The sequence below is a fragment of the Balearica regulorum genome, chromosome 3 (genome assembly GCF_011004875.1).
Source record: "Balearica regulorum gibbericeps isolate bBalReg1 chromosome 3, bBalReg1.pri, whole genome shotgun sequence".
Lineage (NCBI taxonomy): Eukaryota > Metazoa > Chordata > Aves > Gruiformes > Gruidae > Balearica > Balearica regulorum.
In genome coordinates this window covers 63,760,717-63,776,553 of record NC_046186.1, presented here as the reverse complement: position 1 = coordinate 63,776,553, position 15,837 = coordinate 63,760,717, and the positions used below count along the sequence as shown (strand labels likewise).

Below are 15,837 nucleotides of genomic sequence, written 5' to 3'. Positions count from 1 at the left end.
TTTTTCAGGTCCTACTTTCTGAAAAGCACCTTCCTAAAGTGGGTACTAAACATAGACAATAACTCCAAGTAGAGGTGCCATTGTTTTACCTTATACCCCCTCAAGTTATGGAGGGTACAGTTTGCATACATCTGCTCCAGGATGAACTGTGCTACACTCTTTAAGTATATTACTGCGAATGGGTACAAACCAGCAGAAAGTCAATGCTGACCCATCCACTCTTATGAGAAGTTTGAAAGTTGCACTTCATATCTACCATCGGTGTGCAGGTTGCTCATCTATGCAGTTTTTAACTTTTAATGGCTAGCTCTCTCCTTCAGTTGATTGCAGTGCAGGGAAATATATAAGAATCAACACATACATGCAATTTTGCTCCCTGTGGATGCTATGGGCTGGGGCAAATCTTTCCCCGCAAACATGCACCAATACAGGACTTAACATTGCAATTTGTAGTGAATGTGGTTTGCAAACACTCCTCTAACACAGCCTTTGGTTAATGGCAAAGTAAATGGTGGCAGAATCTGAGTTTGTATACAAAATACTCCCATGAAGCACTGGAAAAATAAAATTCCGCAAGTGACCCATAGAAATGGGAAATTTTACAGACTTGCAACTTCATAAGACCTGTGAAAGGATACTTCAAGGGAGTCAAATGAGATATTCTGTGGGATAACAGATGGCTATCTGAAAGTAAGTAAGAGACACTAACTGGGAAAATGTGCTAACTTCAGGTTAGGATCGTTATTTCTAAATTGTCACCAATTGTAGAAGCTTCTGGGAGAAAAGAACATAGGGCAGGAAAGGCACAAAATCTAAATTCTAACTATCAGGATGTTTTCACACAGAACACAGACTGTAGTGACATTTTTTGCTAAAATGACGAACAAAAGATTAAATCAAACAACCCAGCAGAGAAAACTGAATACTACAAAATAGTCTGCAATAATTCACTGACACTGGTTCTACAATAATTCCCATTACAGGCTTTATTCATGTTTGTGCCCCTTGTTTTTGATGCTATCCATGGATATCAAACTCAGGATGATGTGGTTTATACATTCATTGGAAACAAAATATTACATTAAATGTGCTAGTGTTGACAGCTGTTGGGTTTTAAAATCACATAGCACAATATTTTTTGCAATAAATTGTTTTTATACTTAACCCATTTGAAAATGAAAATGAATCCATATGACATCTGACATTAACAATGAACCAACATACTGAAATAAATACCACATGCTTACATAAAATTTAGAGTTGACTTGTATCATAGAATGCTCGCATACTTCTGAAAAGCAGTTGAGGAAAGCAGGATATGTTTTGGTTATCCTGTGAGGAGAAAAAGAAGCAACGTTCAAATTATTCAAAATGCATTATTCACTTGGGTTTCATTTCAAGGCTAACAGCCCGACCAATTTATTAGAGCTGAAATCTTTAAGAAAATATTTTTAACATACTTTATAGCTCTATTCAGACTGACGGTGTTTTTGATAAATCAAGTACTTTTGCTCAGTCATACTGCATACACCAACTTTTCACAAGGTTTATCCAAGCAATCAGTGCCTAGAACAAATAGCAAATTTCATGAGAACATTTCAAATGATGCCACATACCGTCTAGCAGCTGCTGTACTAGTAATACCATAAAATAAATACCAACATCTTTTATAGTGATCTTCTTTCATGGATTTGAAAGCGTCCTGCAATGAAAGGCAAGCACTGGCTGCCAAATTTGCCCCCTGCTCATGTGCATATACACTTCAGTGGTGGCTTATCTTGTCATTGCAGGAGACAGAGCAAACAGCAGGTGGAGGGAGCCAGCGCTGCAAGCAACCAGGCTCTCGAATTCTGCTTAGCAATTTCAGGCATCAATATGAACTGAATGCTTGAGCCACCCTCACCCAGCTTACTATTGGAGTGCTGACTGGGAAAGGCATGTGAACTGTAAAGCTTGCCTGTTTTTCTCAGCTATCCAAGGAAACTACGTGTATTTCCCTATTAGCTTGGCCTCTCACATATCCCTGCACCATCATGGCTACTGCAATGCTAATACCACGACAGCTTTGATTCTGGTAAAGAAGAACGCTAACTTTGCCTCTTCAGTTCTGCTAACGTTAACAACCTGGTGGGACAGGTGTCAGTAATTTCAAAGAAAATTGGTCAGTGCTGAAGGTTGCAAAAGTAGCAAGTATTAACAATCTAGTTTGATGATCAGAGCTTCCTCTCAGTTTTAGGGAAACCTTGATATTCTTATTAAATCTTAATCTTCATCCCATATAAATATTAATGTTCATAATAAGTCAATGTTTCTTTTTTTAAACATACTTACTAGTTTGTTGGTCTTTTATTCACCTGATAAATCTTTCTCTCTCTCTTCCTTGGAAAGTTATTCTCATCAGCTTCTTGTACAGCAGGTGGCCAGCACATGGAGGCTGTTCCTTCTATTCAACCATAATATGTCCTGTGCAGTGTGTTCCTGGATTTGATTCCTTAGAGTGATCGTACTAGTCTCAGCTGCATCCTGCCCCCTTGGTAGAGAAGGCCTCTTAATCATCCCCTTCATCTTTACTGCAAGCAGTTCCCCCTTTTCCATTCCCCTTCCCATCCCTGTGGTTTATCTTTCCTGAAGGTTATAGCATTCTCCAGAGATTTAGTCAGACAGTGGTAATGAAGACCGGTTTTAGGAAATTAGGTCAGATATCTGTAACTTTCAGGATTAGCATCACAGATGCCATCATGTGAGTTCATGCATAGGTACATGGCAGCTGATGATCTGCAAATCAGTATTGGGTTTCCTGATATTAATATTCTCTTCTTGTTCGCTGGTGTCCCAAGAATGCTGGTCCACGTATAGTCCTCTTCTGAACCCCTGTGCCCTTGAGCAATTTGATAACCAGGGAGGTGGATAAGCAGCACGTCCCCAGCAACTTCCTCAGGTTTCTGGAGGGCGAGGGCCGGCGACTGCCTGTGAAGGCTCACACTCATTCTGAAACTGCCCTGAATTCAGAGGCTTGATCACAGGATATGATCACCAGCATGACACACTCAAGGGAGAACTTGCCAAAAGGTTATGTGCTGAGTCCCTTTATGGAAGAAATGTTGCTTAGAAAGACCTCACAAATGAGATGTGTAAAGCCAGTGCATGGGTAGAATACATCCAGCTCAAGGACTTGGCAGCCATTTCTTGTACCTACCTTTCCATACAGTGGTGTGTGAAGACACAGCTACTGTCAAACACAGTTAGCAGAACAACCCACTCTCTGAACGCCTGCAACAATCTTTCCTGTTCATCTAACCACTTTTGCAGCCTTTTGAAAGTCTTTTCTTACTTCCCCCAAATGCCCCTATCAACGTACTTACGTTCCCATAGCACTTTCATTATACCTGCTGTTGTCCCAGTTCAATGTCTCCTAACAGCTAATCTAATTCCAGTTGCTCTGAGTAAATAATTTTTCTACTGTGCCTGCATCTTGGCTCATTCCTACCTGGTTAACAAGAAAGTTAAGAGCTGAATAAATGGAAGCCCTGTGGCTTTTGTATCGATGGATGAGCCTTTGTTCTCACTCCTAAATGAGTCTCATTTTCGATTTATGTGCACAGCTGAACTGGGTCTGTAAACTATAAGGAATGACTCCTCAGGTGCCTAGGCTGTGGATTATGAATTTGCAGGGTAAGAACAACTGAAGCATGAACAGAGGTAGCAAACTGGACTCGACGTGTATACAGCACATACACGAGAGGTAACTTAAACAGATGTGTTATAAACATTTTTCTGTGTTGAAGTCCTGATAAATACAGAATTCAGTTGTTTGGGGTCATGGGAGTCAAGGGTGAGGAGTAAGACAAAGGAAGATGAATCTGTGAGACTTAGGGTTTGGTTCCAGGTACATTTTTTCTTATGATGAAGCTATTTTAAGAGTTTATCTACTTGATTCCTTCCTTTGCGTAGCAATCCGTAACTACTGCAATAGTACTGATACACAACTTGTTTTGGTGTCAATTCATAAACCGCATCATAGAAACGGTGAGCATAAACAAAAAACAACTTCAGTCATTTATTGCCTTCTGCCACCCTTAGCCATGTAGATCTTGCCTTGCCATGTACCCTAGGAGATATGAACTTGTTGGCCAAGTTTTGCAGTTCCTGTCAGCCAGCTCAGTTCCACCACCTGGTGATAGATTGAAAAAACAGAACTTGGGGGCGATGACCAGACTCTACCGCATTTCTGTTTCTGATAAACTACTTTGGCACTATTTTCACCAGTACTCTCTTCAGTAACAGGAACAGAAGAAAACTTTTCCTTCTAAATATCCTAACTCTACGGGCTTAGTAACAATCCAGATGAAGATGGCAAAATCAAAGTGAAAAACACTGTTTTAGTAATGCACATCCAGCCATTGGCATGATGTGCCAGCAGCATAAATGAAAAGTACAAAGGACAGAGGTTTGTAAATTAAGAAATCCTTAAACTACATGAACCATGTATCCAGTTTGGCTAACCACAGACAGACAAGGGCCTATTCTGAGAAAAGGCAGGAAAGATGCTCAGCATGTACGCAGCAAACAAATATTTTCATAGTATATATAAACTGAGAGATTTGCTTTTCCTTTCGTATATAAAAAGAATTTCTACTGATATCATGTATGTTTGTATCAAGCACAGACTAGACTAATTTTGTGCATTGGCTATATCAAATCTTCCTTGCTTTTAAGGACACCACACTATTAAAGAACTGAAAGTAACCTTAATCTCCAATTATTTTTTTAGTTCTTTAGCTAATGTGCTTTTTATTATTTGTGAAAACAAAACTTCAACTGAAGAAAAAAATCAGACAGCCCTATCTTCCTTCCTCCAGATGAAAAATCAAATACTGAATTACGCAGATGAAGGCTTTTGCCAACAATTTCAACATCATGAAAACAACAGTCATCGCAGTTAGCATGGCTGTGAGGTATGCTATCCAAAATACCAAGGGTGGAACAAAGAATCAGCATTTTCCCCCTTAGAAGGGACTCCTCTATTGTCAGATTTTGAATCCCTCAAACAATAGGTAGCCCCATGACTTCAAAAGGATTACCTGACAAACAGAATATTTGTCAAAAGAAGGACAACAGATTCTGACTATGGAGCCTAAGTAGGGCACTATGAAGAATTTTGGTCTCTTGCTGCCCTTGAGGTATTTTTGCTGGGAGTAGATCTCCTTCGTGCCCTGGAGGTCAAGCCAGCATATTTCCCAAATGCTATGCTAATACACACATTTTTGAGAAAAAAGAAATAAGTGACACAAAGCAAATTATGTCAAATGTTGGTCCTATTGAAATCACTGGGAAAAAAATGTCCCACGATTTGAATCAGGCTTTCACTCTCTTATTGTGTGCTTAGCCTAGCATTCACCTCACCCTAAATTAACTCTCCTCGTTCTACTGCCCAGACCTACAGTATTATCCTTGTTGGGAGGCAGCTGCCCACTATGAACATAGTTCTTAGTTGCTTTGAAGCTGAATTATCTGAGACTGTTTGAGATGCTTCATCACTTTTTTCAAGCTTGGTTCTTTGAAAGAGCCTTTATTGAACATCTTTTGATTTAATTGTCTGCTTTCCAGCGGCGAGCAATGCAAAACTGAACAGGGCAGAAACTTAGGCAGCATTGACATCTTCTTTGGGCACTTTTACAGTTTCCACTACTTTAAAGATCATGCCTAATACTTTAGTTGCCCATTGCTCCCTCCCTCCCAATATATACGATAAGAATCACACCCCTGGCACATTCCATCTTTTTTCTTATTAGGACACTATTCCCTTTTAATTTTTTAGTCACATTACCACCCTCCTTCCTCCTTCCCAGCTGGACCCCCCTGTCCCAACACAGGAAAGGAAGAGCTCTCTGCTCCTACTTCCCCCCGTTCTTTCTCTTACACAGAAATGCTGATGCCAACCTCCTCCTCTCCCTCCACATGCAGCCATGGCTTTCCAGACAGGGTGGCAGCATGGGAGCCAGCCCCCAGTCTTACAGGGCAATGTGTGACTGCACCCTTAGCTGTCTGGTCATGCCTGCAGCTCCCATCCCTTCTCTGTTTCTGCATCGAAGGTGACACACAGATTTAGTGAAAACAGAACCCACAAACTAAGACATTGTAGAAGAAAAGGAAGCTGCCAAGAAATTCAGGATGAGCAGTCTTGGGGGAAGATAACCTCTTCCAGTTTAACACTTTCCACACCCAAGCCCCAATGGTTGCGGGCTCCAGGTCAACTCTAGAGATGGCTGGAGGCAGCATCCACTATGATTCACAGCCTGCTTTCAGTCCCTGCTGTGCAAAAGGAAGGATGGACTTTGTCCTGGTGTGAGCACAGTGGTGCCTTCTCTCTGCCAGGACATTCATTCTTCCCTTTTACTTTGAGGGTGCCCTCTCTGTTTGAGGACCTTTTCTTTGGGATGCTCTGGGTCAACGCTATGTGTTCAGCATTGTTTCCTAAACTGGTCTTTTCCTCGTGCTTCTGAAATGCCTCACAGTACACAGAGGGAATTCACACTCGCAGAGTGGAAGTCCTCAGTTCTACAGCCAGCCTCCTCATATTGGTGTAGCTCCAAACTGAGAAAGGATACTCTGCACTGCTTCGGATGAATGTTAGGTTATAACATCTAGCCAACAAAGTCAGACAGTATATGAAACACTAAAGCACTACCCTGACTAACACTAGTTAGTGAAGATACAATGGCATTTCTTTATGCAATTTTTACTGGAATTATAATCCAGATCAATAATTAACAAAAACTTAAGGATACATGATGTTCTTCTGCATTTTTGAGCAGTTAATGTGTCCTAAGCCATGTTTCAGTAGCCACAGACAACGGTGGTGAATTGTAGCATCTGAACAACATCTTGCTTTTTAAGGCTGTCAAAAATGTGGACTGTATCATGTTACGCTAGATAATTTACAAACATTGAAATAATACAGTCCTTATCCTGAAGCCCTTATGAAAAATGAAAAACAGAAAAAAGAAACAGAACAAAATAAGAGAGAGAATGTTAGATTCCTTGCAAGATTCAAGTTAGCTCAGCCATCTCTGGCTTTACAAAATGTTTTCAATGGGGTTAGTTTAGAAGGAGATAAGTTAGAAAAACACAAGGGAAAGGAGAGCCAGGAAAGGTGGAAGCAGTGGAGAAGGAGGTGTGGGAGCTGGAACAAGCAGTCAGGTATCAAAGACTGGCACTGTCAGGTGAGTGCTCCAGAAAGAAGGATTATCTGCAGCTGCTTGGCCACACTGAGTCGCCAGTAGGTTCCAACTGCATTTTTTCCCCATGGAAAATCTACCTGTTTGTGCAGCACTGAGTAAATACCACATGGGCCTTAATGTCTCCAGTGCAAATTTGCCCCCTGCCCTGCCCCGCCAACCCCCAGCCTGAGTACAGCAGTAACCATATAAGCAGTTTTCATTCTGCAGATGTTGAGGCAGCCTCAGTCTCCAAATCAAATAGGAAATCAGTATGTGGATACAGAAGATCACTATAGTAAGAGCACTTCCCCTGTGTTCTGCTTCATATTTGCATGACACTAAGGAATGCAGATGTAGTGTAAAGTACTATCATTGTGATTCAGTGATATTCAACACTTGCTAAGCAGAAAGATTCATAACTAACATTTGTAAAAATTGTCAGGATAAAGGCACAACAAAATCTTAGACTTATATTGATTAACATGATATGATGTACATATTTACCACTAGGTATTTCATTTACAGCTTGGTACAATACTTCAGTTCCTAAGACTTTAAGAGACTCAGTGTGGGTGTAAAATATTGGACTTGTGCAAGAAGGTTTCAAAGCTTCCAGAACAGAAGGGGGTTGTGCACTGATGGCAGGCAAGGACCATTTTTCTTTTAAACCAAGGGACATAAACTAAACATTAAATATTAGTGCAAAACAAGTAGCAAAGAGACACCATATTTTGCTTCTCTATCATCACATTCATAACTAAAACACGTTGATTTCTGTATTCGGCCTGATTTTTCTTTTGCTGCCTTCAGTCTTAATGCTAGAATGTTGTTCAAGACACACTTTCCTTCAAAAAAGAAATATTGCTAGTTTTATTCACCATTGAATGAAATCTCTTCTTTATTAAGTTAATCTTCTTTGAACTGCTGACCTTAGCGGTTCTCTTTTACATTAAACAAATATGAATCACTGTAGAGCTGGCATACATAGCTAGCTGCTTAACCTGAACTTTGCTTCCAAATTGTGGTGTGGGGAATGGAATATGAATGAAGTAATTACCTAGGACATGCAATCAGCCTGGGATTCATGCCACCAAGTATCATTAAGGTCAAGAGTCCAGCAGGACTCAGAGTGAGTCTTGGATGTATGTGGATAATAAGAACATCCAAACCAAGCACTTCTGAAAGCCCACAGGGAGTTAGGCTTTAATGCAGATATCAACATCTAACTAACATGGGTTAAGAAGAATATTTCTGTGGCCAGTTGATTCTGTAACATTTTCTGAGGCAGCTGATAGAGGTCCCTGTCAGAGACAGCATGCTGACCTACCGGCTATAGGCACAACTGTATATGCCACTCTCAGATTTCTTGCTGCAAAGGGGAGATCTGTTTTCAAATGCCCCAAAATCTGAGGTAAACATTTCTGATGGTATCGAAGCTGGGAAAAGTATTTCTAAAGGGCTACTTGGTGAATGTTAGTATTTCTCTTTGCAAATTAACTGTTATCTTTGTTTTCCCCTGCTATATTACATTAAAAAAAATAATCATAGAATCATAGAATGGTTTGGGTTGGAAGGGACCTTAAAGATCATCTAGTTCCAACCCCCCTGCTGTGGGAGGGTATTGTATCCTACAGTACAGGAGATGTTTCCCACGTAAACAACTTCATTCCTTCCAGAGGAATGTTACATGATGACAGGGTATGTGAAATGGTTGCAGTGCTCATGTGGTAAGTGAGATCATGGGGCACTCTCTGCATTAGGGTTGAATGTAGTCTACCCAAATGTTTTGGGGATCCCTGTGATGGAATATTGATGGAAAGCAAAACCATCACCACTGGGCAAACAGGACCTTCCCAACCACCTGACACCATCATGACCTAAAGCTTTGGTATACAAAGTATACAAAGTCCTTGTTGTTACTAACACTAATTTAGCTGATAATTAAGCTAGCTTTAAATGGTTTAAGAATGGCAGAATCTGGGTAGTATGCCCCTTTTTCTGCAGTTCTGGCAAATTCTCTTGGGATGCAAATAAATTCTGTGCTGATGTCAGAAATCTTTGCCTCTGTTTACACACTTCAAGGACCATTTCTGTCCAGCACTTCATGGGGAGAGGTGACACAGGAAATGTCAATACTGAGCCACAGCGGCTGATATTTCAACGCTTTTTTGCAGAGGCAGACAATGTTCCTTCAGAGTTAAGAAAATCTTGGGCCACTTTTGTTTGTTTTGCTAACAAAGGAAATGGACTAGTGTTTAAACTTCAGTATCTTTTTTTCATTTCTCAAAAAAAGTAATGTAACCATGACATATATACAGATGGCCATTCTGCTGGGAAAAAACACCAAAATTACAAAACCAAACAAAAATTAATCCTGTGCAGTAATTTTGAGATACCAACTGTGCTAACTAAGGCAAATCAAAAAATGGTATGGATCCTGTCTTAAAGAAATTGAGTGAATGTGAACGCCCTGTGAACTCTGAAGGAGCAGTTCATTTACATCTGGATTCTCTGGTTTAATTGGAATAGCACATGCTGGAGTCCCATGAGCAAATGATAATTTCCCATGTCCATGAATTTCTCAAAAACAAATGTAATATGATTTTGCACAATGAAAATACTGTAATTGTATTTCAAAGGACAGATCAAGTTCTGCTCCTAATACACTGGCGCAGCTTCCCTTCCACTAAAGTAACTGAGACTAGAATCTGATTGTTTTTTTCTTGGAAATAATGGTTTTGTTTATTCTTTCTTCTTCTTCTTCTTCTTCTTCTTCTTCTTCTTCTTCTTCTTCTTCTTCTTCTTCTTCTTCTTCTTCTTCTTCTTCTTCTTTCTTCTTCTTCTTCTTTCTTCTTCTTCTTCTTCTTCTTTCTTCTTCTTCTTTCTTCTTCTTCTTGTTAAACTTTTGAATGAAAAATGATCCTTCCAGTGTTTTTGGAAACATTTTGGAAAGAACCATTCAAAAGGTGTTCGAAGCCTGAAAGATCTGAAATTAGGCAATAACTGCAGAACTGTGACATGTAACATGGGCAATACTAAGTTAAAATTCAGTGGCTTAAACTCAGCACTGACGAGTTCCACTGATCTTACTGGATTTTAACCCTTCACGCCATATTTTGGACCAAGGGATGTCCGAAAAACCCACCTCCATAGATCTGAATCTGTTCAAGATCATTATCAGCAGCACATAGGGTCTCTTCTTATTAGTGAACTTCAGTGACAAGAAGAGGCACTTTTGATTGCTCTGCCTATGCCTTCTACTTCTTTGCCATCTGGCCAACTTAACAAGCTAACTAAGCATTTGAGCAGTAAAAATTCAGTTCACCATAGACTTCCTAGACTCTTCTAGGATCATGTGGGTCATCAAAGCATATGAATAGTGCTGGGCTTCTTACAGAGAACTAGAAGACCAAAGCAGGCTCTGTTTTAGCACCTATATTTAATCACCATTGCCTGTTACACAACTGCTGCCTAGGTTACTGTATTTGTAGACAGCTGGGAAGGAAAATTAATGCATTTGATTAACACCTTGGGAACTGTAAAATAATGGTTTTAATACATACTTTAAAGATCAAGTTAATAGTAAAATCTATTTAGATTCTCTGACACCTCCCATTTAATGGTCCTTTTTCAGGTACTTGTACCATTGCCAAGCTTCAATCATTTGGGATAAAATTGTCCATTTTAGGTGTCTCCACTGGGCAGTTTTGATTTTTTTTGTTTGCTTGTTTGTGGAATATTACAGCAAAAATAGCTCAGCTGCTTTCAGGGACAAGACTATGGAAAAAATAAGTTTTGTCCATGTGAACTAAGTCCAATGACCTTAAACTGAGTGTTTCAAATTTCAGATTAAAAGCTGGGATGGAGGGAGGCAGGGAGGGAGGGATAAGCACACTTTGTATCAAGGATGTGCCTTTTGCCCTCCCTCTGAAATCTGACCCCAGTTGATTAAATTTCATACTGCTGGGGGAGGGGGGGAAGGAAGTTCACACATGTTCAATAGATTAAGATTTAAACAGCTTAATTCCCCAAAGATGTCATCCCCAAAGGTCTGAACATGATGTTCTCATGACTCGTGCTCTGAGTGCCGAGTCTGAGCACCTAAACCGAGGTGAGCAAACGCTTCTTTGGGTGTCCCAGAGATACCTCTGAGTTAGGTAGTTAAAAGTAGAAAGGAAAAGAGCTTGGGAAGACGGAAGGGAGTAAACTGTGATGGGAGTAAGTCACGGAGTACTACTGAGTGGAATGGAAATGAGAGATTAGATAGATAGGGTATGAAAGTAGGGTGCAGAGGGGAAGGATTGTCAGTGTAATCATACCTGATGAAGTAAAGACAGGCTTGGACAAGGAACTTGAGAGATTTGAGATGACACTAACTGCTAACATTTCATAGGCTCATCTCATAGTTTTCATTTTTTAATATATCTTTGTTGTATATATTGCTTGAAGAGATGAGACAATATTACATATAGCTCTATTTCACTCTCCTTCATCCTAAACCTCAATTTAATTATCTGCTGAAGGAAATGTTGATAAGAAAATATGAATAGGTTCCAGTTGACTTCTAAGAGAAATTTCTCTCTCTCAGAAACTACAAGAAATGTTACCTTGTAAACAAATGTCCAAACATTTCAATCATTGTAAATGAGAAAGTATTGTCAATAATATAAATGACTTCTAAACCTGAGCACTTCAGGTTTCGAGAATGGAAACACTTCAATGCTTTGTACGCAGTTTGAATGAATTCAGGTTCAGACTGTGACCTCACCAAGAAGTACCCCATACCTCAGTAAAAAGGAACTGCATGCCCCTGATTTAAAATCTCCATGGCTGTTTGGTCCTCAGTTACTCATCACAGAGAAGTATGTGCCAAAACTGGTTCAAGTGTTCAAACTGGCATCTGCTCTGAGGACAAAGGTATCTATCAGTCAGTCAGCCCAGTGTCGATCATCCCTTCTGTTCTCAGAGACATCTTTAAATTCTATCTTTCTAATAATTTCTCTTTTCTGATCTTGACCTCAGCAAGATCAGGTTTTGGAGACTGACTGTGACCTGCCAAGCAACTTGGCCATGATTATATCTTCTCACACTCAGCTTCAGAAACTGCTATTGGACATGTTCAGTGATTGCCTCATCAAATGATGTGCAGTATCATTTCGATCTTTCACAACATTGATACCAAAAAAGTATGATACCACCAAGTATTCTGATATTATTAAATGCTGTTATTAAAGTGATTGCTAGAATTCCAGAAGAATGTAGATGCCTTCCTTCTCTTGTTAGCATCCCTGACCTCCTGAATATCTCATGGAGGCCTAGGACATGTCCTTGAAGGACGTCATACCATCACACAAATTGAAGACTTAAGTGGTATTGGACCATATCTTCCACTCCAAGTCCTCCCTAAGGTACCACAATTATATGGTGTCTTATCCCTTTAGAATATTGCTTATCATTGCCTATGCCCTATTGGTAGATGTTTCTGGGTTTTCCTTTCTACTAAGTTGTCCTGCTCCTTGTATTTGCAGAAATAAAGAACATTGCAGCTAGAATCCATATTTCTTCCCCACTGCTTATGTCTTGTACTGTTAAATACTGCCTTGCAAAACATCACATAGCTTTCTCCCCCACCTCATCTTCTCCCAAACTCTCCTATTACTATTGCCAGCATCCTAGCAGATGACCTGCTGCTATGTTGAGAGGTGAAACACTGGAGAAAAAGGATCAGGCATACCGAAACAAGATATTTTCTTCCGGAACTAGATTACTGTGTCTTGAGTAGAGCCGGTAAAACTATATTTTATCTTCTACAGGCAATTCTGACAAAACTTATGGCAGAATTTCAATACTGAAAAATTCAAATGAAAACCAGATTTATTTCTATTTCAAAATAATAATTATTGGGAGCTGAAGTTTGCATGCCTCATGCCTTCATTTTTCTCTATGGGATGGACTCAGAGATAAACGTTGGGCCAGACAATTATTCCACCATATCTTGCTGTGTCCCCTTCTGGAGAGTTCAAAGATGTTAAAAAGAAAAATTTTGTGCAAGTAGAAGTTCTAATAACCTACTTCAATAAAGTAAATTTTTTAATTAAATGATTATTTATTTTTCTTCCCAATGTGTATCACCTAAGACAACTGGAGGACAAGGAAAAGTAAATAATCTTGCTTTTCAGTATTTTCAAACTGAAACTCAGCAACATTTGAAGAAAATATAAAAGCAGTGAATAACAATGAACTAGTTTTACACAATCTTGTGATCACTCTCTTCACTCCTTGCTATGTCTGAAAAAACATGGTTAGCATAAATCAGAGACACCATGCCTGGCATCAGTGCTGGCTACCAAAGTGGATGACCGTGCGAGTGCCATTTCCAAAATGGATAGTGTCCAGGGGGTGAGCAAAGATGTCACCTGGTGCAGTGGCACCAGATAAAATAAACATTATCTTAAGATAAACTGCTTGTTATGGAAAAGTAATGGCTATGATAGTATTTACGTGATCTAGATTTTAAGAGACTGAAAGCAATGTTTTTGTCTGTGATCTGTTTTTTATGAGAGTAAACCCACTAAACCTCTAAAAATTCTAGTTTAAAAACTCGTCATAGTACCAACTCAGCTGTTTCCTTTTTTTATCTAGCCATAAGATAACTTGCCATTGGTAGCATATTCTATATGCTTTATTGACTGTAGTGCTCAGAAGAATAACAGTGAAGCCAAATATAATGGTGAAAAATTACCTTCAAATATAAAAATGAGTGATAAGGCTACTGAAAATCAAAACAAAACAAAGCAAAACAAAACCCCTAGCATTCAAAAGGAATGAACTGAAGTTAACAGGAAATGCAGAGCATTGAAGCAGATGACCTACCTGAAGATTGCCAAAAATCAATCTACTTCTCCTGCTCTTTCATAATATGTAAGCCAAGATGTGATCAAAAAAAAATATCCACGTTTATGTTTTTCAGAAATCCAGATACTGACATTGCTACCAGTTTGTCATGAATTCTGTAGCGGAGTATCAGCAAAGTCCATAAAATTAGGGCTAACACAGAAAACACAAACTAAACAATGGAAAGGCAGATACATTTGTTATTTGCACTGCAGATCAATCCATAGTTTATAACCTCAACTCCTTAAGAAAATTTGCATTAAAAGCTCTTGCTGTCAATTTAGTGTTTGGAGGGTTTTTTTATTTTATTGTCAGTGATAAGTAACTCCACTTGGAAATTGTTTATATAAAAAATGTTTTCATGTTATTGACACAGTTTTGCCAAGGCTGGAAAATTCATAAGAAAATGAATGTATCTTAGTGCATGTCCCACAGTCAGAGAGAGAATCACTGCACAACTGGTAACAGTGGGATGTTCTTCCAGTGTAGGATGCAGACCAGGACAGCATGTGTATGGATGTGGTCACATGGATCTTGGTTGATATGGCTCTTTGCTAACCTACCTGGACTAACTAAAAAGCTGTCTTCTGACAAGATAAACTGTCTGAGGAAGTATTTAAATAGTAGGAATAGCTCTTGTTGAATACACCACCTCCAAGTTAGTTTAAACAGATCTGCTGTTTCTATACTCAGTACAGAGAGACATTTCACCTTCCTACACTTTCTGGGCAAAAGGCTTACATACTGCAAGCCAGCACATTATAAATTAATTTTACAATATTATGATGATTTACACCAACTGGTATAGGGACCAAGGCCAATCAGAAAATAAAGAAAAAGAGACAGATTTAATATACAGGAAACAGGTTTCAAGCAGTTTCTGGAGGCACTGCACCTAATTCAGAGGAGTATCATTCCAGAAGAGGAAGGCTTTAAGGCTATCAACTTGTCTGGCACTTTTCATAAGCATTAAATTACCTTAAACAATCAGTAAAAGCTTCTTCTTCTGAGGTGATATGCGAGTGATACAACCCTGACTGATCTAAGTCCAGAAACGTATCATAAGATACATTTAAGAAAGAAAGCGGAAACAAGAATCAAGAATCTCTAAACCTTTAAACCCTCTAATCTTCTTTGTTTTGGGGCTGTGGATATGGTTTTAGTTATACAATTAATTATACACAGGAATGAAAATTGCTTTCCAGCAGGACAACAAAAAGCTTCACTCTGAGAGGTCACCAAATCCTGTCTCACTTAGCACATTTGCTTTTACTGGCTGTCCTGCTCTCCGTGTCACCTCCAGCACCAGGAAGCAGATGGGACTTCCTTTCCATCCGGCTGCCGAGCAGGAAATGTTTGACTCTTCGACAGCCAAGAGCTGCGGTGGAAGAGCACGACAGGAACTGACAAGTTCTCAGACACCGCAGCAACTTCCAACTGGCGGGCCATCAAGACTGCATATGCACTCTCCCATCCTACCCAAAACTGAGCATTCTTGAAAAATTAGAAATGTTGACCTCAGGTACAAATGCTGGAAATGGGACTAATTAGTCTGGAAATCTAGCTTGAGAAAAATCACTTGTTCATATTATCCAGACACCCGCTATGCCAAGACCATACTTGCTCTAGACTACGTGCTTCCTGTCCCCTTTGTTCTACAGTATTTTTTGATGCAAGTACATACTACATTTTTATTTTGTAGCCATCCCTAGTTACATTTGAA

General features: G+C 39.5%; 1 long non-coding RNA gene across 1 annotated transcript in view; it reads right to left on the bottom strand.

Moving 5' to 3' along the window:
* LOC142601000 (uncharacterized) overlaps positions 1-15,837 on the bottom strand; it is a 32,681-nt gene that overhangs the window by 9,579 nt on the left and 7,265 nt on the right. The window contains exons 2-3 of the long non-coding RNA XR_012834545.1: positions 1,461-1,566; positions 1,248-1,332 (exon numbers count right to left, since the gene is read on the bottom strand). This is a non-coding gene — a long non-coding RNA (uncharacterized LOC142601000). The remainder of the gene's footprint in view (positions 1-1,247; positions 1,333-1,460; positions 1,567-15,837) is intronic.